We start from the raw sequence: 25523 nt of genomic DNA on the forward strand, positions 1-25523 counted from the left end.
CATGAGCCAGAGTCAGTCTTGTGTAGCTCCTGTGAGTCTCTTTGGCTGGTATCATAAAGTAGGTATACACATGCAATGTAGGGCCCTCTGAAAGGTGAACTGTTTCCATGTTTGTATAATTCTAGCATCAGAACCTTCACCACAATAATTAGGGGTCCTTGTTAGTCCAGGTAGCCTTAGGATTTCATGCAAATAGGGAAATGATTTATTGGGATGGTCTAATCCATACCATAGAACAAGCACAAAAAAACTTTTTATTGTGAACTCAAGCACAATCACAACAGATTAGAAAAAGGTATATTTATTTTTATATCATTCCACACCAAAAAAATTAGAGAAAACCCTCAGGTATTTTTTGTCCAAGAGAAGGACCTCAATGTGAGCTCAGTTTGGATGCCCCCTGATTTTGTGATTCTATTTGGATGCCCCCTGTTTTTGCAGTATCTAAGTTCTGCTCATTTTTTGCCCATCTACGCACAGCTCCTTACCCCACCCCAATCTGTGCTTGGACACCAATTTTGTCTAGTAGAACCATTATTGCTATTTGCATATTTTTAACATCCATTTGTAGTCACTGAAAGTTCACTTCATATATCAAGAATTGATTCTTTTGCTAAAGAGAAGTTTTGTTTTTCCTAAATGAACTCTGAAATCTTCTCAGTCCCTACCTACTGCAACAGAAATGGCATGCCTGCTTGCTTGGCCCTGCACCTTTGTCTCTCCAGCATGGGTTTTATGTTCTTTCAGTTCTTATCGCTATATTTTTGACTTCACTGCAGGATTGGGAAGAGATTATATTCCACCCTATTGACCAGAAAAGAGCTTCCTGATGGAATCTGGACTGTATAATTACGTAAATATCCTCCTGTCTTCAGCAGCTTGAGAGAGTACAGCTTACTCATCTCCTAACCAGTGTATGTGAGCTGTTACCACATTCAAAACAGAGAAATGAACCAAAAGAAGCTTTTTCTAAAGCCGTTGTAAAAGTTAAGAGTATTTATGAGGATAAGTTGAATATATTCTTCACCCAAATCAAATTATCCTTGGCCTTACTGGGGCTTCCCTGGTAACTCAGATGGTAAAGAATCTGCCTGTAATGCAGAAGACCTAGGTTTGATCCCTGGGTCGGGAAGATCCCCTGGAGAAGGGAATGGCAATTAGGAGGCTGACAACTGGGCCCCTAAATCCACCATGAAAAGTGAAAGTGTTAGTCACTCAGTAGTGTTCCACTCTCTGCAACCCCATGGACTGTAGCCCGCCAGGCTCCTCTGCCCATGGAATACTCTAGCCAAGAAAACTGGAGTGGATAGCCATTCCCTTCTCCAGAGGATCTTCCTGACTCAGGGATGGAAGCTGAGTCTCCCACACTGCAGGCAGATTCTTTACCATCTGAACCACCAGGGAAGCCCCTAAGTCACCATAATCTCTAATAAAAAAATTACTGGCTGATCTCACTTTCCAGGTTGACCCCACGCTTTGGGGTCGCTCTTGCCTTCTGAGATGGCCCACACTCTGTCTGTGGAGCATGTATCTCTCTAAATAAAACTGCTTTCACTTAAAAAGAATAATTAAGAAAGTGAGCATTTTTTTTCCCCATTGTCACCTCCTGCTAGCAAGAAATCTTTGGCATTCTGGAATCTTTATTAAGAATCTTAAATCTCTAAGGAATAGATTTATAATGTTAACAATATTCTGTAGCATTTAGGTTTCAGAAATATTTCCCATTGGGGTTGTTCAGCCTACTCATTTTTACCCTCTATTTCTGGAGAAAAGTGACATTAAAGATATGCAAAAAGTCAGATTTCTAACTGGGCTTCTGGTTGCTTTTTTTTTTTCAGTTGCTTTTGACATTGACTATGAAGTAACACCTTGAGAATGAAAGTCCTCTCCTACGTCTGAAATTATATTAAGCCTTATGGTAGGGAGAGAAGATAGGGTTCTCTTATATTAAAGGGAAGGGATGCTTAGACACAGGATGAGATGGAATCTAGCCCAGATGTGACATTGACTCCAAGGTCATTTACAAATCTCTGAGACAAAAAGTAGAAAATCCACACCTGATACAAAAGCAAACTCTAAAGATACCACCAGGAATTTACTTTGTGCATGTATGATAACCTCACTTTTTCTCCACCTTTTAAGTGGGGTGGGCCAGAAGGCATCTTTCATGGCTGCAAACCTGGCTTAATAACAAAGCTATCATTAGTTGATGAAATTGGGCAACTTCTGGGATCACACTGTATGTATGCTATGGGACTGTGTTCTTCCAAGCTCGAGTCATTGTCAGGTATTCATTTTCTCTAGACCTTTGAGTTAGTACTACTAGTAAATATGTGAGTGTAAATATGCCTATTTATTATACAGTTCTCTAGTTCCTTTAACATCTCAGTAGAGCAAGCTCACTAAAAGATGGTCTACAGTGTAAATCATTATTGTTAGGCAATGATTATTCAAAGGTTTGTGGCATTAAAAAAAATACTTCAAAAATCATCTGAGGAGCAATATTGTTCCAAATTCTCAGTATTTTTACCATATTGAGGACAATATTCTTAAAAGACCATTCACCCTGACTTTAGTATTCACTGTCAACAGCTCCATTTGCTATTCTAAGAACTAAAATCAAACTTCAATTAAGAAACCAGAACAGTAGAGAGGAGAGAGCTGAGAGAGAAATGTTTCCTCATTTCTAGCAACTGGATTTTTTTCTTTCACTCAAAGAAATAAGAAGCAGGCAAATCTCCAGGCTGAGCTTTTGGGGGTGAGATTTTTCTCACAACTCTACACCTAATTATCTGCATGTACCATCAGCCGAGATTCTCAAGGTACTGCTTATTGAAACTGACCTGGTGGGCATCCCAGGTCTTAAGGAGGAATGAATAAATAACTTTGCTGAATGCTGCTGAATATGTGATAATGTAATTAGTATTCCTGCCAACAGAATTGAAAATGAGATGTTGCATCTCTAGGGACTTTTGTACTTCTCTGTAAATAGTTTCTCTTAAAATGTGCAAGATACATATGAGCTAAGCAAAAAGGTTCATTCTAAATTAAAATGCTATTATGCTACAGATGATGTGGATGAAGGGCTTACTGAATTGTCACTCCTAGATTGACAGGGGAGAGCCATCATTTACATATTTTCCAAGCACATTAAGCCCCCAAAGACATCTGGTTTCTTTAACAACAAAAAAAGCCATTTGGGTTAGAAGTGATCCACTAGAGGGACACAATAGTGATCCATTGCTAGTATCTCCATGTTTGTAAAAATAAACACAAAATTTATTTGGTACAAAGGAGAAGGAAAACAAACTGAGATCATTACTTTCTTATAGATTTCCAAATGAGGATTTTTTAAAGTATAATGTTTCAAAATCATTAACAGATTGCTGCCTCAATTTGTTTAAAACATTAAGGCATTTGCCACATTGGCACCAAATCAAGTCAATCTAATCAATTTCCCCTTGGATACTTCAGTAACTTAGAATTTAAATGTTAATCAGTTCCATTTGGATTATTTACATACAGGTGCATAGGAAATAATCCAATGGATTGTTGCCCAATATTTGCTAGCTAAAACTACAAAGACAAGAATTATTTTTTCTTCCTTCCAGAGCATTTGCAAAGGATGAGTGAACTTCCTTCAGACTCAGCAGGACTTCCTCAGTCTGGCTGTGTTTCAGCTCAAAATGATTTCCTCCTCAGAAACAAGCGCGGGATGTCAGTTCATCTCTCACTAGAAACAAGAATAGAGATGTATGTCTCATGGCTAAAGATTCAAATCAGGAAAATGACTAGAGAGCAGCTGCTAGTGGGTCCAGTTCCTTTAATGGAATCACTATAAGCTAAAATAAACAAAGGAACACAGACCAAATGCTGAGCCAAGAATCAGAAGTGTTGGCCTAACATTGCCACTAACAAACTCTGTGAATATGAGTTAGTCTTGTAAGTTTTCTGGGCTTCAATTGCTGCCTGTGTAAAGGAAAGCAGCTTGAACCGGCTACTCTTTGATTTATTAAAATATATTGAATGTTTGCAATTTTCCAATTCCTGTGATAACCATTGGGATTCCTACTGGAAAACCACCTCACAGAGCCTGTACCCTGGTGCACTAAAGTTGGTTTTCTGGCTCTTTTTTTTTTAAATAAATTGGCAATCTTGGTTGATTATTCTCAAAACTGTGAAGATTGCCAAAAGTCAGCATGAACTGCCCCTTCTGATCTTTCAAAGCTGTGGCTAATCTTGCTTAAATTGTTTCCAAAGTGTTAGTTGCTCAGTCATGTCCGACTCTTGACCCTATGGACTGTAGCCTGCCAGGCTCCTCTGTCCATGGTTTTCCAGGTAAGAATAGTGGAGTGGGTTGCCATTTCCTCCTCCAGGGGGATCTTCCTGACCCAGGGATCGATCCCAGGTCTCCTGCATTGCAGGCAGATTCTTTACCATCTGAGCCACCAGGGAAATAATTAATGAATTTATAAGGATTGGACTATTTTCAGTATCCGTGGTTTTTATTAGCTAAAGATTCCATAACATCTTACAAATAGCATTTCATAAAAGCTTCCAGTATTGGAGATGGTGTGACCAGTGATCATTTTAGAGATATTAGCAACACTTACTTGCACAGAGTATGCACTATGCATTTTTGACCTCTTGGCTCCCCAGGTAATATGATTTTTCTCTACTTAGATTGCTTTCCTTTGGTAATCTTTATCCATCCTAAACCAGACTTCTCTTGTTGACTCAGAAAGTTTGCTACTTCCAACACAAAGAATTTTCCAATGATATTAGTTTCCACTTTGAAAGGTGAACAACTACTATTTAATTGAGCAGTTCTATTTGACAGACACTGAAATAGATTCTTTATATACAAACTTTTTTCTGTAGCCCTAAAGTCATTTCTCATCTCTATTTCATTCATTCATTCACTCATCCCTTCATTTAACATATTTTTTGACCACTTATCACAGCGCTCTCCAACCTTTTTGGCACCTGGGACCGGTTTCATGAAAGACAGTTTTTCCATGGACTGGGGGTAGGGAGAGGATGGTTTGTGGATGATTCAAGTGTATTTCATTTATTGTGCACTTTATTTCTATTGTTATTATATCAGCTATACTCAGATTATCAGGCATTAGATCCCGGAGTTTGGGGACCCCTGCCTGGAGTTATTCTAAGTGCTGGGGATCCACTGGTGAGCAAAACAGTCACTGCCTTCAAGGAGTTTAGCTTCTGAATAGATAAGTTCATAGAAGATGAGATTCATCTTATTCTTTTCACTTGTTTTGCATGCAGCAGAAATAAATATTTGTTACAAAAGTAGATGGCTTGTGTTATGTTGAAGAGGCAAAAACACAGAAGCCTGGAAGCAAAAAGACTAATTTCAGCTGTGGCATGGGATGGTTAAGAATTATTGTGCAGCAACTCTCTAGATGATTTGATTAAATTAAGTGCTGTTTGTATCACTGTCACTGTATCCACATCAAACCTGTATCCACATCAAAAGGATGATAGTTAAAGTAGTCTCAGGAGTGACTGATAATAAAACATGTGTTTTTCAGAGCCCAACTCACTTGCCTACCTCCATCCCTTCCTCCTCCTCTCTCTCTCCCTCTTTTTTCTTTCCTTCCTCCCTCCTTTCTCTCCATCTTTCCCTACTCGCTTCCTTTCTTTATTCTTCTCCTTTTCTTCCAGAATCACCTAGATGCTTTCTGTAATAACATTTGTTGTAAATTTTGCATCATTCATCTTAAAAAGTATTAGCGTTTAAGAGATGAATGGTAGAGGGATACAGCCTTAAATATAAAATCAAAGTATAAAATATCAAATACTGTGATTCAGGACTAGGGAAGTTTTATCAAGGCAAACGGTCTCAATAAAACTTAAGGTTATACTACCTACCAGTGATCAACTGCTTGTAAAGAAAGGTTCCATCATTCATAGCAATAAAGGTTGAGAAGTGGCATGATAGTGAAAGTGTGGTCAAAATTTTACTTTTTAGAATAAGAATTTCTTGGTAAGCATTTTCTAAACTCAACATACATTAACTTTTTGAAAGGTTAATTGCAGAACCTCATTACTAAGATGGCTGAAAGCCTATTGGCTGGAAAGTTTGATAAAGACAACTGAAAGCAGGAGAAACAAGTCTGTTTTTCTAAGGATACATTCAACTGATCAAGCTTTCATTCCCAACAGCACACAGATTTTCTGACTTTGAATCTGACACCCATAAATATTCCAGCTCGGTAGGTCTTTGGGTTCCCCGGTCTCTATAAATATACCATAGCTTTTGATTGTTTTATGATAGAAGTTTATTTTATTTTATTTTTGCCTGCACAGTTGGCTTTGTTTTTTTTCCTATGCTTTATAGACCCTTGTCTTTTTATTAGTTCAGTGTTCCCTGTTGATTTTGTGTTTTATATTCCTGCTGTCACCACCAGAACCTCACTGTAAACAAGAATGTTGTATCTCAGTGGGTTATTTTCTGTTAATGACCTGTGATACAGTATATAAATAAACCAGCGAGTCATCCACAGGTGCAGTTTATTAGAGTTATTGCACTGTGGCTCTGGTAATGTTCCTCGCTTCTTTAAAACTTTGCTGCTTTGAGAAGCAAAGGGGCCAGCTAGCTGGCAGTTGTGAAGAGAGAAAAATGAGCCTGTCACTTTGCAATGGATGGGAACCCAGCCTAATAATCATCATTTTAATTTCTCAGTGTCAACATCTAGGTTGCTGTATGACTTGAAAAATTCCACGAGGCTGAATTACCCAGATAAAGTATGTGGTCTGGTCCTAATGGCCTTCTCGAGCAGGAGTAGAGGGAGTGTGCAATGGTTCCTCCCCACACATAAAAAAATAAAACCACAGGAAAAAACACACTATACTGCTCAATTAGAACAAGAGGGATTGTTTTGGGTTGCACACAGGTGCATAATGAAGACCGATAATGATAGCTTATTAATGAATTCTCATAACCCCCGGTGAGGTAGGTGTTATTAAGACTCAGGTTCATGAGGGGCAATGGAGGCTAAGTAACTCACCCAGGGCCATGCAGTGAATCAGTCCCTTTGTGGGAACCAGAGACACCAAATGAGACCCTGCCACACTTCGTGTTCTAACCATTAGATCATGGTCTGTCTTTGTCTTGGGATGAAATTAGCAGAAGCGAAAGTGGAGCTGAAAAGTCAAGAGCTAGAAGGGATATTTGGTAATGGTTTCAGAAGGGAACTGAAAGGTAATAAAGGACTCTGAGGACACTAATGTGCTTCAGTGAGCAGATATGTGCTTCTGGCTTTGAAATACATTACAAACAGATTCTGCCACACATCAGAAGCACTCAGGACTTGGAGAAGACAAGGAAAAAAAAAATAGGTAAAGTGGAATGTACAGTAGAGGAGACTGATGCTCTGGACATTCTATACTGTTATGTAGTGTACTTACAACATAATTGAGCTCTAAACCTTATCTTGTTGGTCACCCTATGTAGCAAATAAGGCTGCAGGCTTTTATGTTACTAATTTTGAGCAGAATGTTAGTAGATAACCCTTTCTCTTTCCTGTCTTCTTATTGTTCATAATAATAATTGTATTCACTTATAAATATTTAAAGTTATCTATCACTGGTATTAAAAAAACAATCTCTAAGTTTTAGCCATAGGTATCTAAGATGATCCTATTCTGAACTAACAAAAGCAGTCCGTGCATAACAAGTCCCAGTAATTTAAGATGTTTAACTAGTGCATGCACAGCCATACCTGTCACTGAAATGATGAGTTTCACTCTGATGCATCTCAATCTTCAAATTTGTTACAGGTCCTTAATCAGACAGACATACTTATTTCTCTTTGCCATGTTTGTTCTGGAAATATGTCTGCTCATTGGAACCACATGATCAGTTAGCTCCACTGTTTTTATCAAATATATCAAAAACATGCAATCCTTGTCATTGCACACAATTAGTTTGGTGAGTTAGCATTCCAGTACAATTTATTCACATTTAGTAATTCAACTGAGAGTGAGCTATTGATGCATAATCTTAGAAACAAAATATTAGCACATAGGTTTTGTAATAGCTAACTCGTAGCTATCCCATTCCATTCCATTTCTTATTTGCTATCATGTAGTGTTGTCATTATTTAATTCTTGGGGCATCATTATTGTTCATCTAGAGAGAGAGCACCTGTTACTCGAGAGGCATGTAGCAGACTAATGGCATTTCTCTTTGTTGCCTTAAGTAAGAGAAGCAGAGCTGCCAGAGCATGAAAATCATACCTGAGTTCTGTGTTCATACATCTTATCTCTCCGTTTCTCACCAACACTATTGGGAAATTGATGGTCAAGTACCAAAGACCTGCACCCATAAGCACTTCTCTCTATGTGAATAATGCTTGAAGATATTTACAGTCTCCTTATTGTTAGTAACTACATACCAAGACATGGATAAAATGATAAGAGAGAGGAAGGCCACTTACAATAATGACTTCAGCCTTTCTCACTTTATGGAAACTCTTAAATTATTGTCTAATGTTAAATCTACCAACTCCTTCTTTTTTTTTTTTTTGCTTTTTTCCTTTTTCTCCCTATAGTTCTTGCTTTTCACCAAGCAAACTGTAAGTTTTTAAAAAAGAATAGGAACATCAAATACTAACTGTAATACTTCTTTAATACCTAATATTTTTAAATTATTACAAATCATAGTGACCGTTAGGTACACAAGTGTCTCTCAGAACTTTTATTGTTCACTGGCCTACAAATTTATCATCTACTTTGAATCTTACATTTTTATTACACCTAACTTACATTTTTACTAATTTAATTTCTAACTTACTAAATAAGAGCAGATAAATGAAAAGTCTTACCTTTTGCCTGCTTTGAGAAATGAGTTAAGAGTGACACTTGAAATAAATGTTTGTATATGCTTGATTAAATGCATGTATGGATGTATATTAACATACATAATTTTTCTTAGTGATTTAAATGACATCTAATATTTCATCAAAAATTATACTTTAATGTAGAAAAAAAACTCGTTCAAAAAGGCCTTCAGAGGTTAGAATGTAAGGTAATTAATGGAGAGAATTTAAACTCCCCCTCCCTGTTGCTTCTTGCAGCTGAAGCTTCTGGGAGAAGCAGACACCAGTAGGTGTAGGGCAGAGTGGTCTCAGGTTGGTAGGAAATGACCTGCCAGAGGTAAGCATCACAGTGGACCAGCGGTAAAAGTAGTGAAAGTGTTGTTCAGTCGTTTGCGACCCCATGGACTGTAGCCCACCAGACTCCTCTGTCCATGGAATTCTCCAGGCAAGAATAATGGAGTGGGTAGCCATTCCCTTCTACAAGGGATCTTCCTAACCCAGGGACTGAACCCCAGGTCTCCTGAATTACAGGTGGATTCTTTACCATCTGAGCCATCAGGGAAATGATGCACTAATGCTATAGGCAAGTCCTTCTTCTCTGTCTCACAAGAGTGTTGCATGATGCACTTACAGCTTTCTTTTTCTGCCTCTACATTATCTCACTACCAATATGCCCCCCCCCCTTTTTTTTTTCTTGTACTGGTGGGGAATTTTGGTATTAGAAATCACAGTAGCTTAGCTTTTCAAGGGAAATTAGAGATTTATTCAAACTTTCACCTAATGTCTGAATCCATAACACATTATTCTTGCTGAACAGAAATCCACCTCTACTGGAATACCTATAGTGATTGTGAATATACCACATGCCAAAGTAGATAGTATTCCAAATCCTGCCTCCTTATAGCTTTTACTCATTTGACTAGTCTGCTCCATGGAACAATCACAGTGAATGGCTCTCTTCCAGGTGTCACACTTCAGAGTTTTAACAGCAGCCATCCCTGGTTAGTTCTTTTTCTCCTGACCTGAGATGCCATGTTAACATCAGCAGGTCTTCAGATCACACGGTTATGAGACTGCCCTAACTTCCTGGATACTGTTTTCTGAATACATGCTGGTTTGTCAAGATCCCAACAGTAAATATTTTCTAAGAATGGAAACAGTATTCCAGATATGGTATAATCAGGGCAGTGTGTAAAAAGAATATTGATTCCTAAGGCCTAGACAAAGGTCCGTCTAGTCAAGGTTATGGTTTTTCCAGTAGTCATGTATGGATGTGAGAGTTGGACTATAAAGAAAGCTGAGTGCCAAAGAATTGATGCTTTTGAACTGTGGTATTGGAGAAGACTCTTGAGAATCCCTTGGAATGCAAGGAGATCCAACCAGTCCATCCTAAAGGAGATCAGTCCTGGGTGTTCATTGGAAAGTCTGATGTTGAAGCTGAAACTCCAACACTATGGCCACCTGATGCGAAGAGCTGATTCATTTGAAAAGACCCTGATGCTGGGATAGATTGAAGGTGGGAGGAGAAGGGGACAACAGAGGATGAGATGGTTGGATGGCATCACTGACTCAATGGACATGAGTTTGAGTGAGCTCTGGGAGTTGGTGATGGACAGGAAGGCCTGGCGTGCTGCGGTCCATGGGGTCGCAAAGAGTCAGACATGACTGAGCGACTGAACTGAACTGAACTGAAGGCCTAGATATCATACCTCTATTAAAGCCATTGAATTTGCTTAAATGTTTGATTAGCTATATCATAGAATTGGCTCATAGTAAGCTTGAAGTCAGTCAAGAACTTCAGACACTAATTTATCCAGAGGGTGCTAGGGGTAAAGAACTTCCCTACCATTGCAGGAGACATAAGAGTTGTGGATTTGATCCCTGGGTCAGGAAGATCCCCTAGAGAAGGGCATGACAATCTACTCCAGTATTCTTGCCTGGAGAATCCCATGAGCTACAGTCCATAGGGTCACGAAGAGTTGGACACAACTAAAGTGACTTACCAACTAGGTCTTTCCTACCCTGCCTTTATGTGCCATAAGATTATATTAATAGATCAGGTATTAGAGATGATGTGGTTTATGTGCTATTATGTGCTTATAAACTTCCACCTGAAGTATCTGTGTTTGTTTATAACCTTGAGAGGTCTCCAAGTGAAATCTAAAACTGGTCCACGTAGACAGACAGCAAGGAAGTCACAAGAAAGAGGTAGACCACTCCAGATTGACAGAGGGCAGTTTCAATAAGAAAAGGAATTTACATACAAGGCTTATCTTAGGTGGGCACAAGAGGAATAGTATTTTAGAAGTTTATAGAGAGGCCTTCCCAGGCCTCTTCCCAGGTGGCGCTAGTGGTAAAGAACCCACCTGCCAAAGCAGGAGACATAAGAGACATGGGTTCAATCCCCAGGTGGGAAAGGTTCCCTGGAGAAGGACATGGCAACCCACTGCAGCATTCTTGCCTGGAGAATTCCATGGACAGAGGAGCCTGGCGGGCTACAGCCCATGGGGTCACAAAAAGTTGGACACAACTGAAGTAACTAACACTTCTGCTTCCAGAGAGGTCTTAAATGGGTTCAGTCACTTGATGGTCTCAAAACACACTACTCTCTCAAGGCTGCATTCTTGAAACAGCTCTGACTATGGGGACAGTGGTCAGACAAGGGGATGGGGAAGGACAAGGGGATGGGGAAGGAGACTCCCACCGTCCAAGTCCAGCTCTTGGGTTAACTGGCAATCACGTCCTCTTGATGTGTTCATTTCTGCATCCTGCACTTTGAGACATAATGATATACTTTAGTATCTGGAGTGAAGGACAAGAATACTTAGGGGGTTTAAGGAGATGTCTTATGAGGAACTGTCAAAGGAAGTGGGAAGAAGCATAAAGAAAAAGTGATGTGACAGCTTTTTCTTCTGAGAGGTCTCTTCAAATGTCTGAATGGCTGATATCCAAAGGTAGAAGTTAAACTACTATATGTTAAAACAAGGCAAAATTTAATGCAATAATAGTAAGAATTCTCTTGTCATTAGATTTTTTTCAAAAGTGGCATAGGCTATTTTGGGCAATAGTGAACAATTTATTTAAACAGTAGAAAAATTACTGACAGAAGATACTGTTAAGGGAATTAACTTGTCTGATGGGGCCTGGGCTAAATTATTTTTTTTATATTAGTGGGTGTATACATATTTTTGGAACTAAATAACATTAACATTTATCCTCACTAGATGTTATTTTATTACTTCAGCCCAATCTTTACTTTGTCATGTCCTGTAAGCAGTATCATTTGCATTCTTTATAAATGTTGTTTTTATGTTCTTGTTTAAGTTACTAATATAAACATGGGTAGCCACATTTTTAGGACTCCAGTTGTTACTCTAAACTGGGTAGCATGTGAAAACCCATAAAGGAAACAATTATTGAATATGCATTTTACCCTTTTTTTTCTATAAGATAGTTTAGATGAATTTGTTCATTGACTTTGATCACAGTTCTTTGATATACCACCTTATAGTGCCACAGCAGTCCAAAGAAAGAAGCAGGGTAGAGGGGTGAAGGGAGTTGGGTATGAGTACCTGTGCACACTTGTGCTGACTGTCAATGTGTTTGCTTTCTGACATAGGACCAACTGGAAGCCGCAGCCTAGATGGAGGGGTAGGGTCAGGGCACAATGGACTTCAAGTCTTGGTCTGTTAATGGGGGACAAATCATATAAGAAGAGTCCTGGGGCTAAGCAGTGATCATTCAGTCTGAAACACATGAATAGTAAAGAAAGGAATAACCTGGACTGCAAAAAGGATGCAGTGGTTTATAGGAGGATGAAGATGTAGGAGAACAGAGTGTCCACATCTAGAAAATGACAGAAGCAAGACAGTGGGCAGAGTGAAGGGAGCATTCAGTTGGAGATGAGTCCAAAACAACCTCATGAGCAAATCAGCTTCTGCTCCAGCATCCCCTGAGATAATGGACTTGTTGGTCCTCAGAAGACTGAGAGTGTGGTCAAGAGTAGATACTCAAAATTCTTTTCTGTAACTTTTTTCTGCAATATATTTTTCCTTCTTTTGGAGATTGATACTTTTGCATGTTTATAATCCTAATTATAAACAATTATAATTTTTCAAATATCCTAAATAGTGACATAGATGACATTGAAATTATTTCAGCCCAAAAGATATAACTCATGTGGACTTATATATGTAAACAGCTTGGTTAAAAGATCCCATAGCATCCCCAAATCCGAAGACCTAAAAGTCTTTGAACCACTTAAATTTTTTCTTAAAGTTTGTGCTAACTTCCCCTTTTAACTTTAACTGATGTAGCCATTAGTTTTGACTCAGGGCTACTACCATATAATAGATGCTTTTGTTGAGAATGAATATTTTGTTGCATTCTTTTTTTCTATTTTGTGACTTTGTGTATAATTCCATAAGTGACGTGATTAACAGTGAGAAGAAGAAAGGCAGCATCTATCAATATCAGTCACATAGAGATTGGAGTTACTGTAGATGCTTCAGTGTGGTACAGCTATGAAGCATATTATTGAATAGTAAGGTACTATATAAGACTTAAAAATACAGAAAGACAAGTTGCTGAAGGATTTTAGTGACCGTGATAAATAAAAACTAACAAAATAAAATGCATATGGCAAAACCTAAAATAACTTAACCATTTGTGTATCAACTGAGTTTGACATTAGACAACTATAGGTATTAACTGGTTTACAGGGCTACCCTGGTGGCTCAGACAGTAAAGAATCTGCCTGCAGTGCAGGAGACCCAAGTTCAATCCCTGGTTCAGGAAGATCCCCTGGAGAAGGGAATGGCTACCCTCTCTAGCATTCTTGCCTGGAGAATTCCATGGAAATGGGAGCCTGGCAGACTACGGTCTATGGGGTTTCAAGGAGTCAGATATGACTGAGCAGCTAATACTTTCCCTTTTTTAAAAAATATTTATTTCTTTATTGAAGAATAATTGATTTACAGATTTTTGTTGTCTTCTGTCAGACCACAACAAGAATCAGTCATAGGCATACATGTATTCCCTCCCTTATGAACTTTCCCCGCATCTCCCTCCCCATCCCATCCCTCCAGGTAGACACAGAGCTCCCACTTGAGATTCCTGAGCCATACAGCAAATTCCCATTGGCTATCTATTTTACATATGGTAATGTAAGTTTCCATGATACTCTTTCCATACATCTCACCCTCTCCTCCCCTCTCCCCATGTCCATAAGAGTATTCTCTATGTCTGTTTCTCCACTGATGACCTGCAAATAAATTCTTCAGTACCATTTTTCTATATTTCTCCACTGATGACCTGCAAATAAATTCTTCAGTACCATTTTTCTATATTTCTCCACTGATGACCTGCAAATAAATTCTTCAGTACCATTTTTCTATATTTCTCCACTGATGACCTGCAAATAAATTCTTCAGTACCATTTTTCTATATTTCCATATTTCTCCACTGATGACCTGCAAATAAATTCTTCAGTACCATTTTCTAGATTTCTAGATTTCTGCAAATAAATTCTTCAGTACTATTTTCTAGATTTCTATGCATTAGGATATGATATTTATCTTTCTCTTTCTGACTTACTTCACTCTGTATAATAGGTTATAGGTTCATCCACCTCATTAGAACTGACTCAAATGTGTCCCTTTTTATGGCTGAGTAATATTCCATTGCATATATGTACCACACTTCTTTATCCATTCATCTGTCAATGGACATCTAGGCTGCTTCCATGTTCTAGCTATTGTAAATAGTGCTGCAGTGAACAATGGGATACGTGTGTCTTTTTCCATTTTGGTTTCCTCAGGGTATATGCCTAGGAGTGGGATTGCTGGGTCATATGGTGGTTTTATTCCTGTTTTTTTTTAAGGAATCTCCATACCGTCTTCCATAGTGGTTGTATCAATTTACATTCCCACCAACAGTGCAAGAGGTTCCCTTTTCTCCACACCCTCTCCAGCGTTTATTGTTCGTAGACTTTTTGATGATGGCCATTCTGACCAGTGTGAGGTAAAATGTCATTGTGGTTTTGATTTGCATTTCTCTAATAATGAGTGATGTTGAGTATCTTTTCATGTGTTTGTTAGCCATCTGTATGTCTTCTTTGGAGAAATGCCTGTTTAGGTCTTTTTGATTGGGTTGTTTGTTTTTCTGGTCTTGAGTTGTATGAGCTGCTTGTATATTTGGGAAATTACTCCTTTGTCTGTTGTTTGATTTGCTATTATTTTCTCCCATTCTGCAGGTTGTCTTTTCACCTTGCTCATAGTTTCCTTTACTGTGCAAAAGCTTTTAAGTTTAATCAGGTCCCCTTGTTTACTTTTGATTTTATTTCTATTACTCTAGGAGGTGGGTCATAGAGGATCTTGCTTTGATTTATGTCATTGAATGTTCTGCCTATGTTTTCTTCTAAGAGTTTTATAGTTTCTGGTCTTACATTTAGGTCTTTAATCCATTTTGAGTTTATCTTTGTGTATGGTGTTAGGAAGTGTTCTAATTTCATTCTTTTACATGTAGCTGTCCAGTTTTCCCAGCACCATTTATTGAAGACAGCAAAGACAGCCTCTGTCTTTGCCCCATTGTATATTCTTGCCTCCTTTGTCAAAAATAAGGTCCTCATAGGTGCATGGGTTTATTTCTGGGCTTTCTATCTTTTTCCATTGGTCTATATTTCTGTTTTTGTGCCAGTACCATGCTGTCTTGATGACTGTAGCTTTGTAGTATAATCTGAAGTCAGGATGGTTGATTCTTCCAGCTCCATTCTTTTTTCTCAAGGTTGCTTTGGCTATTCAGGGTCTTTTGAGTTTCCATATGAATTATGAAACTTTTTGTTCTAGTTCTGTGAGAAATGTCATTGAAAATTTGATAGGGATCACATTGAATCTGTAGATTGTACTATAGTCATTTTCACAATATTGATTCTTCCTACCCAGGAATATGGAATATCTCTCCATCTGTTTATGTCATCTTTGATTTCTTTCATTAGTGTCTTATGATTTTCTGTGTACCATTCTTTTGTCTCCTTAGGTAAGTTTATTCCTTGATATTTAATTCTTTTTGTTGCAATGGTAAATGGGATTGATTCTTTAATTTCTCTTTCTCATTTTTCATTGTTAGTGTATGGAAACACAAGTGGTTTCTGTGTATTGATTTTGTATCCTGCAACTTTGCTAAATTCACTGGTTAGCTTTAGTAATTTTCTGATACTATCTTTAGGGTTTTCTATGTACAGTATCATGTCATCTGCAAACAGTGAGAGCTTTGCTTCTTCTTTTCTTATCTGGACTCCTTTTATTTCTTTTTCTTCTCTGATTGCTGTAGCTAGGAATTCCAGAACTATGTTGAATAATAGTGGTAAAAGTGGACACCCTTGTCTTGTTCCTGATCTTAGGGGAAATGCTTTCAGTTTTTCACCACTGAGAATAATATTTGCTGTAGGCTTATCATATATGGCCTGTGCTCTGTTGAGGTAGGTTCCTTCTATGCCCATTTTTTGAAGAGTTTTAATCATAAATGGGTGCTGAATTTTGTCAAAGGCTTTTTCTACATCTATTGAGATGATCATATGGTTTTTATCTTTCAATTTGTTAATATGGCATATCACATTTATTGATTTGCATATATTGAAGAAGCCTTGCATCCCTGGAATAGACCTGACTTGATCATGGTGTATGTGCTTTTTGATGTGTGGCTGAATTCTGTTTGCTAAAATTTTGTTGAGGACTTTGCATCTATGTTCATCGTGATATTGGCCTGTAGTTTTCTTTTTTTGTGTTGTCTTTGTCTGGTTTTGGTGTCAGGGTGATGGTGGCCTCGTAGAATGAGTTTGGAAGTGTTCTTTCCTCTGCAATTTTTTGGAAGAGTTTTAGAAGGATAGGCATTAGCTCCTCTCTAAATGTTTGATAGAATTCTCCTGTGAAACCACCTGGTCCTCGGCTTTTGTTTTTTGGGAGATTTTTGATCACAGCTTCAATTTCAGTGCTTGTAATTTTATTGTTCATAATTTCTATTTCTTCCTGGTTCAATCTTGGGAGATTGAACTTTCCTCAGAATCCGTCCTTTTATTCCAGGTTATCCATTTTATAGCCATATAGTTGTTCATGATACTCTCCTAAAATCCTTTGTATTTCTGCATTGTCTGTTGTAATCTCTCCTTTTTCATTTCTAATTTTGTTGATTTGATTCTTCTCTCTTTTTTTCTTGAATATGGCTAAAGGTTTGTCAATTTTGCTTATTTTCTCAAAGAACCAGCTTTTGGTTTTTTTAATCTTTACTATTGTTTCTTTCCTTTCTTTTTCATTTATTTCTGCTTGGATCTTTATGACTTCTTTCCTTCTACTAATTTTGGGGTTTTTTTGTTCTTCTTTTTCCAGTTGTTTTAGGTGTAAAATTAGGTTGTCTATTTGATATTTTTCTTGTTTCTTGAGGTAGGATTATATTGCTATAAACTTCCCTCTTAGAAGTGCTTTTGCTGCATCTCATAGGTTTTGAGTTGTCGTGTTTTCATGGTCATTTGTTTCTAGAAATTTTTTGATTTCCATTTTGATTTCTTCAGTAACCTGTTGGTTGTTTAGAGCTGTATTGTTTAATCTTCATGTGTTTGTGTTTCTTACAGTTTTTTTCTTGTAATTTACATCTAGACTCATAGTGTTGTGGTTGGAGAAGATGCTTGATATAATTTAAATTTTCTTAAATTTACTAAGGTTTGATTTGTGACCCAAGATGTGGTCTATCCTGGAGAATGTTCTATGTGCACTTGAGAAGAAGGTATATTCTTCTGCATTTGGATAGAATGTCCTGAAGATATCAATGAGATCCGTCTCATCTAACGTATCATTTAAGACTTGTGTTTCCTTATTAATTTTCTGTTTTGATGATCTGTCCATTGGTGTGAGTGGGGTGTTAAAGTCTCCTACTTTTATTGTGTTACTGTCAATTTCTCCTTTTATATCTGTTAGTGTTTGTCTTATGTATTGAGATGCTCCTATGTTGGGTACATAGATACTTACAATTGCTATGTCTTGCTCTTGGATTGATCCCTTGATTGTTATGTAGTGTCCTTCCTTGTCTCTTGTAATATTCTTTATTTTAAGGTCTATTTTGTCTGATATGAGGATTGCTACTCCAGCTTTTGTTTGCTTCCCATTTGCATGGAATATATTTCTCCATCCTCTCACTTTCAGTCTATATGTGTCTTTAGGTCTAAAGTGGGTTTCTTGTAGACAGCATATGTATGGGTCTTGTTTTTGTATCCATTCAGCTAGTCTGTGTCTTTCGGTTGAAGCATTTAATCCATTTATATTTAAAGTAATTGTTAACATATATGTTCCTATTGTCATTTTCTTAATTGTTTGGGATTTGTTTTTGTAGATCTTTTTCTTCTTCTGTATTTCTTGACTATATAAGTCCCTTTAACATTTGTTGTAAAGCTGGTTTGGTGGTACTGAATTCTCTTAACTTTTACTTGTCTGAAAAGCTATGTATTTCTCTATCAGTTTTGAATAAGATCCTTGTTGGGTAGAGTAATCTTGGTTGTAAATTTTTTAATTTCAGTACTTTAAATATATCCTGTCATTCTCTTCTGGTCTGCAGTGTTTCTGCTGAAAGATCAGCTGTTAAATGTATAGGGGTTTCTCTTGTATGTTACTTGTTGCTTTTCCCTTGCTGCTTTTAATATTCTTTCTTTGTGTTTAGTCTTTGTTAGTTTGATTAGTACGTGTCTTGGCGTGTTTCTCCTTGGGTTTATCCTGTGTGGGACTCTTTGTGCCTCTTGAACTTGATTGACTATTTCCTTTTCCATGTTGGGGAAATTTTCAACTATAATCTCTTCAAAATTTTTCTCATACCCTTTCTTTTCCTCTTCTTCTTCTGGGACCCCTATAATTCGAATGTTGGTGCATTTGATATTGTCCCAGAGGTTTCTGAGACTACCCTCAGTTCTTTTCATTCTTTTTACTTTATTCTGCTCTTCAGAAGTTATTTCCAACTTTTTGTCTTCCAGCTTACTCATTTGTTCTTCGGCTTCAGATATTCTGCTATTGATTCCTTCTAGAGTATTTTTACGGAGAAGACAATGGCAACCCACTCCAGTACTCTTGCCTGGAAAATCCCATGGACGGAGGAGCCTGGTAGGCTGCAGTCCATGGGGTCTCGAAGAATCGGACACAACTGAGTGACTTCACTTTCACTTTTCACTTTCATGCATTGGAGAAGGAAACGGCAACCCACTCCAGTGTTCTTGCCTGGAGAATCTCACGGACGGTGAAGCCTGGTGGGCTGCCGTCTATGGGGTCGCACAGAGTCGGATACGACTGAAGCAACTTAGCAGCAGCAGCAGCAACAGAGTATTTTTAATTTCAGTTATTGTTTTGTTTGTCTCTGCATGGTTATTCTTTAATTCTTCTAGGTCTTTGTTAATTGATTCTTGCATTTTCCCCATTCAGTTTCCAAGGTTTTTGATCATCTTTACTATCATTATTTTGAATTCTTTTTCAGGTAGTTTGCCTATTTCCTCTTCATTTATTTGTTCCTTCATTTATGTAGTATTTCTCTGCCTTTTCATTATTTTTTTTTTAACTTATTGTGTTTGAAGTCTCCTTTTCCCAGGCTTCACTGTTAAATTATTTCTTCCTTTTGGTTTCTGCCCTCCTAAGATTGGTCCAGTGGTTTTTGTAAGCTTCCTATAGGGTGAGATTTGTGCTGAGTTTTTGTTGTTGTTGTTGCTGTTTGTTTGTTTGTTTTTCCTCTGATGGGCAAGGCTGAGTGAGGTGGTAATCCTGTCTGCTGATGGTAGGGTTTGTATTTTTGCTTTGCTTGTTGTTCACATGAGGTGTCCTGCACAGGGTGCCACTGGTGGTTGGGAGATGCCGGGCCTTGCATTCAAGTGGTTTCCTTTGTGAGCGTTCTCACTATTTGATACTCCCTAGGGTTAGCATAGCATAGGGTTAGTTCTCTGGGAGTCTAGGGTCTTGGAGTCAGGGCTCCAACTCCAAAGGCTCAGGGCTTGATCTCTGGTCAGGAACAAAGATTCCACAAGTGGTTTGTTATGGCATTAAGTGAGATTAAAACAAATACCCCTAGATGAGAAACCAAAGATGAACCCCAGACAAATGGCAGTTACAAAATCAGGCAAATAATAATTAAAATAATGGAATATACACTTATACACCCATATGCAAAGTCAAAACAGTCCAACAAAAATAAAGTACAATAGATTGACCCAGCGAACAAAGGAAACCAAAAGTTATATCTACTTGGAAAACAAAACTAAAGCAAGGTGCCAAGTGGGGAATAAAACAATGAAAATAAAACTAACAAATATGTTGAGAGGAAAGGAAAGAAATAACAGAAAGAAAGAATAGATATGTAAAGTTAAGTAGAGGTAGATGAAGAATATTTATATACATTAAAGATTAACGGCAAGGGGAAAAGACCAGTAGGAAAGGCAAACAAAGGAATAGATGTATAAAAAATATAATAGGTTTAAAAATAATTAAAATTATAAAAAATTGAAAAGAAAGAAAAAAGGAAAACTCCAGAGAAATGCAAAAGCCCAACATAGAGGCAGAGGTTTATAACAACAATAAAAAATATGACTGAGAAAAGAAAAAGTTAAAAAGCTTAGTTAAATTTCACAGTGGCAATAAAATCGACAACTACAACAAGGGGCGGGGGAGGGGAAAAAATAGAAAAAAAATCCAAAAGAATCTACAGAACAAGTCAAAGCATAAGAATAATAAATGTTTTTCTTGAGTCACTGCTATCAGATTCCTTTCCCTCGCTGGGACTCACTATCCACCTCACCTCTGTAGGATGCCCTGTGCTGATCTCTGGGCCTGATGTGGGGGCATCTCAGATTCTAATCTGGTCATACTCCTGTGTGTTCTTGCCTTCAATACCCACAGCTATCAGAACTAGTGCATTTTCTTTTGTTGGAGCTCTCAATGTCCTTATATATGTTCCATGAACACAGAGTCTGCTTAGTTGATCTTGTGGATTTAATCTACAGCTTGCACAGCTGGTGGGAAGGTTTTGGGTCTTCTTCCTTAGCCACACTGCCCCTGGGTTTCAATTGTGATTTTATTTCCACCTCTGCATGTGAGTCATTCACTGAGGTTTGCTCCTGAGGCTTCCCTGGAGGACTTGGGTTTGCCCCTGTGAAGGCCAGGTGTGGAGGTGGTGCAGCTACTTGAGTCTCAGGGGTTCAGGCAGCACCAGGTACTCAGGAGAATTGGTGGCTAGGGCAGCAGGAAATATAGTGCTCTAGAAGGGTATGGCAACCAGTATTGGGCAATACGCTCCAGTATTCTTGCTTGGAGAACCCCCTGACAGAGAAGCCAGGCAGGCTGTAGTCTACAGGGTTGCCAAGAGTTGGACACCACTGAAGCAACCCTGTGTGCATGGATGCAAGACTTTTTTTTTTTTTTTTTTTTTTGCCTGTGGCAGCTCTGCCCCAGTGAGAATTGAGCGTGAAGGTGGCACAGCTGCTTGGCTAGTGGGGATAGTGGTGGCACCAAGTGTGTGGGGACATGGACTGCCTCCACTGTAGGAGTTATGGCCCTATCAGAGTCTTTTTTCGAGCCTCTTGTAGCTGGCGATCAGAAGGCCTCTTTGGCCAGTGTTTCTCTGTAGCTCCGCCTTTACAGGCATTTAGAAGCTCTCTTGCTTGGGGTCCTTCTCTGATATTCGGCATGTCAGGCACATAGACGGGCTCCCCTGGCTGGAGTCCTACTCTGTAGACTGGTGCATCCGACACTTAAAGGGGCACACTGTGTGAGGTCCTACTCTGTAGTTCAATGCGTCAGACATTTGATGGGCCAGCCTCTCTATTGTTCAGCTGTCGATGCTGGCGTGTGGTGAGAGAGAGGCTATGGTGATGGCTCCATCCCCTGCACATGACTCAGCAGTATTGCCTTGCTTCCATAGCTTCCCGGCTTTCCTTCACAGGCATTTCCCACCACAATCTCCTCCCTCACATCCCCTTGATCCCTTGCTCTGCAGTCAACAGAAGCCCTGGGCCTGGGATTGCTCCACAATCCCTAAACTCCAGCTCCTAGCCACTATGCCTTCCAGGGGATCTGCATCCCTGTCCGGGATATGAATGGATGTGGCAAGGACTGTCTGATTCTCATTCCATTTAGGCTGCCACAATCAGCTGTTTCACTCTCAGCCTTAAATGTTACTCTCTAACTCAGACAATTGCCCTGATTTGAGGATCGGGCCCCTGCTTCAGTTCCCCTACCTGCGGAAGGCATGTCCATTCCTACTAACACTCCTGTTTTTCCCCCTAGTTCCTTCATCCTACCGAGTTTTGCATGGTTCTATATATTCTTTTCTGCAGGTCATGTACTCCTGTCCACTCTCACCTGGTGTTCTGCATGTACTTCTGTGTCTGAAGCTGTATTCCTGATGTATCCATGGAGAGAGATGTACTCCAAGTCCACCTGCTCCTCCACCAACTTGTTCCTCCAATACTTTCCCTTTAACTAGTTTATTAGTCATGAACAAACTAGAATGAAACAAGTGAAACAGAAAATTGAAGATGAAAGGAATATTTAGAAAGTTGTATAAACAAAATGTAAGAGTGTCATGGCATAAACTTTCAAAAAAATATGTTGGAAAGAGGTTTACATGAATTATGATGCAGCTGAAAATCACACTGATGGATGTGACAGGTTATCTGCAGAAAAAACCCCTGCTTCCTGAGCAAGTTTATAATGTTGATGGACTAGTGCTCTGTTCCTACAAAAACCTTACACATAGCCCATGAGAGAACATCAATAGTATAAAGGAATAAATTTCCTAGAAGGCAATGCTGTAGGCACACATCAAGTGAAGATGCTGAGGACTGAGAAAGCCAGTATGAGATATTTGGAAGTTTTGAGATTCAGTTCAGTTCAGTCACTCAGTTGTGTCCAACTCTGTGACCCCATGGACTGCAGCACCCCAGGCTTCCCTGTCCATCTCCAACCCCCAGAGCTTGCTCAAACTCATGTCCCTCGAATAGGTGATGTCATCCAACCATCTCATCCTATGTTGTCCCCTTCTCCTGCCTTCAATCTTGCCCAGCATCAGGGTCTTTTCAAATGAGTCATTTCTTTGCATTAGATGGCCAAAGTATTGGAGTTTCAGCTTCAGTATCAGTCCTTCCAATGAATATTCAGGACTGATTTCCTCTAGGATGGACTGGTTGGATCTCCTTACAGTCCAAGGGACTCTTGAGTCTTCTCCAACACCACAGTTCAAAAGTATCAATTCTTTGGTGCTCAGCTTTCTTTATAGTCCAACTCTCACATCCATACATGACTACTAGTAAAATCATAGCTTTGAGTAGATGGATCTTTGTTGGCAAAGTAATGTCTCTGCTTTTTAATATGCTGTCTAGGTTGGTCATAGCTTTTCTTCCAAGGAGCAGCAAGTGTCTTTTAATTTCATGGCTGCACTCATCATCTGCAGTGATTTTGGAGCCCAAGAAAATAGTCTCTCACTCTTTCCATTGTTCGCCCATCTATTTGCCATGAAGTGATGGGACTGGATACTATGATCTTAGTTTTCTGAATGTTGAGTTCTAAGCCAACTTTTTCACTCTCCTCTTTCACTTTCATCAAGAGGCTCTTTAGTTCTTCTTCACTTTCTGCCATAAGGGTGGTGTCATCTGCATATCTGAGGTTATTGATATTTCTCCCGGCAATCTTGATTCCAGCTTGTGCTTCATCCAGCCTGGCATTTCTCATGATGTACTCTGCATATAAGTTAAATAAGCAGGGTGACAATATACAGCCTTGACATACTCTTTTCCTTATTTGGAACCAGTCTGTTGTTCCATGTCCAGTTCTAACTGTTGCTTCTTGACCTGCATACAGATTTCTCAGGAGGCAGGTCAGGTGGTCTGGGGTTCCCATCTCTTGAAGAATTTTCCACAGTTTGTTGTGATCCACACAGTCAAAGACTTTGGCATAGTCAAGTGTGTTATTATGTGGATAGGAAATATTTTTTAGCACTGCAAGACCATTGCAAGAAAGCTAACCTGGGGGGGGAAAATCTGAAATTTTATCACTTATAGACACAAATCTCTCTAACTTCTTATAAAAATAAACACTCTGACATTTAATTTCTATCAATGAGGCATTCAGCCTTGTGACTACAAGAGTTTTACTCTGTCCCACTCCAAACTAATATTAATGGACAATTGTGACACTTGAAGGAGAGGAAAAATATATTTTCTCTCTACTCATCTTAGATTTATTGGCTGGTTCCCTGTAAGTTAGTCTGGCAAAAGATAAATTAACTAGAAAAAACAAAGAGGAACATGGGAACTCTCAGAGATGAGTGACTCAAAGGGGTAGTTATAACTCAGGCTTATATAACAACAACAACAACAGCAAAATAATAATTTTTTAGAAAATTGATATGACAAAGGACTTTGAGTTTCTAACTTGGCAAATTATGGGAAGGTAAATATATGGGGGAACTAATCGAAGATAAAGGCTATTTACTGAAGTTTGTTAGGCAAATTCCTTTGGTGCAGTCCCTGGGCTGATGAGATTAGGTTTTGTCCTTCATGGCAGATAGGCAAAGGAGGACACCTTTACAAATTTATGTTCTGCTTTTAAACAAATAGAGGGTAGAAGGTTGTTCTTGTATCTCTTTCTCCTTAACTGCCTACATTTCAAAATAATCCTTATGCCAAAATGGCATATTTTGGGGAGGCATATTCTGCTACCCTTCACTTTAAGGGTAGCAGAATATAGCCCTTTCTTTAAGGCTCTCATGCATTTAGATACTGTAAACATTTATGGAATATAAAGCACGAGTTTAATTAGTGTGAATATATATATGTATAAAACTTTAAAAATTTAGAATTAGCAATAAAATGCTTATCATCTCTATCCCATTTATCATTTATTTCTATATAATGCTGCACTTAATTGCTCAGTTGTGTCTGACTCTTTGCGACCCTGTGGACTGTAGCCTGCAGTGCTCCTCTGTCCATGTAATTCTTGTCCTGGCAAGAATACTGGAGTGGGTAGCCATTTCCTTTTCCAGGGAATCTTCCCAATACATGGACTGAACCCAAGTCTCCTGCTTTGCAGGTGGATTCTTTACTATCTGAGCCAAACGGGAAGCCCTATTTCTGTATACATAAACTATAATAATATTTATATTTTTTAATCTGATTTTTGGTGATTATTCCTACATTTTCTTGGAGAAACTTTAATGTTATTGATTATGGGGTGTGTCTCAGGACATGTTTTATTTGTTTTCTGTTTCTTTTTAATACACAGTATATACATATATTGCCTTTATAAAATCGAAAAAAAAAATGAATTTTGAAATGTTTTTAGCCAGGCAGTTTTCAGACAGTTGTTTATGTGATTATTTATTTATTGTTTTTCTACTAGATTATAAGCTCCACAGAAACAGCAACTATAACTGCTTTGTTTCCATTTTATTAACAGCACATTTCTACATGCCTGGTAGAGGATAAATATCTACTCAAGAATAAGTTAAAACGGGACGTTACTTCTCAGTTTTTCCTTTCTTAACCTAAGGTATAATTCCTCTCTATCCTGTTTTTCCACACCTAGTTTGAAGGCTATTCACATTCCTGAAGGTGATTATTGGTTTGCATCCTCCCAGATATCTGATGTTCCAAGATCCTTTCCCCTAA

At 38.5% G+C, this 25523-nt stretch overlaps 1 long non-coding RNA gene across 1 annotated transcript in view; it reads left to right on the forward strand.

The window, feature by feature from the left end:
• Window positions 1-22465, forward strand: part of LOC145530587 (uncharacterized) — a 135087-nt gene extending 112622 nt beyond the window's left edge. Inside the window, exon 6 of the long non-coding RNA XR_014071918.1 lies at window positions 22194-22465. This is a non-coding gene — a long non-coding RNA (uncharacterized LOC145530587). The remainder of the gene's footprint in view (window positions 1-22193) is intronic.
• Window positions 22466-25523: the final 3058 nt, after the last annotated feature.

This window comes from Giraffa tippelskirchi, chromosome 12 (genome assembly GCF_054371585.1).
Source record: "Giraffa tippelskirchi isolate mGirTip1 chromosome 12, T2T-mGirTip1v1.2.pri, whole genome shotgun sequence".
NCBI lineage: Eukaryota > Metazoa > Chordata > Mammalia > Artiodactyla > Giraffidae > Giraffa > Giraffa tippelskirchi.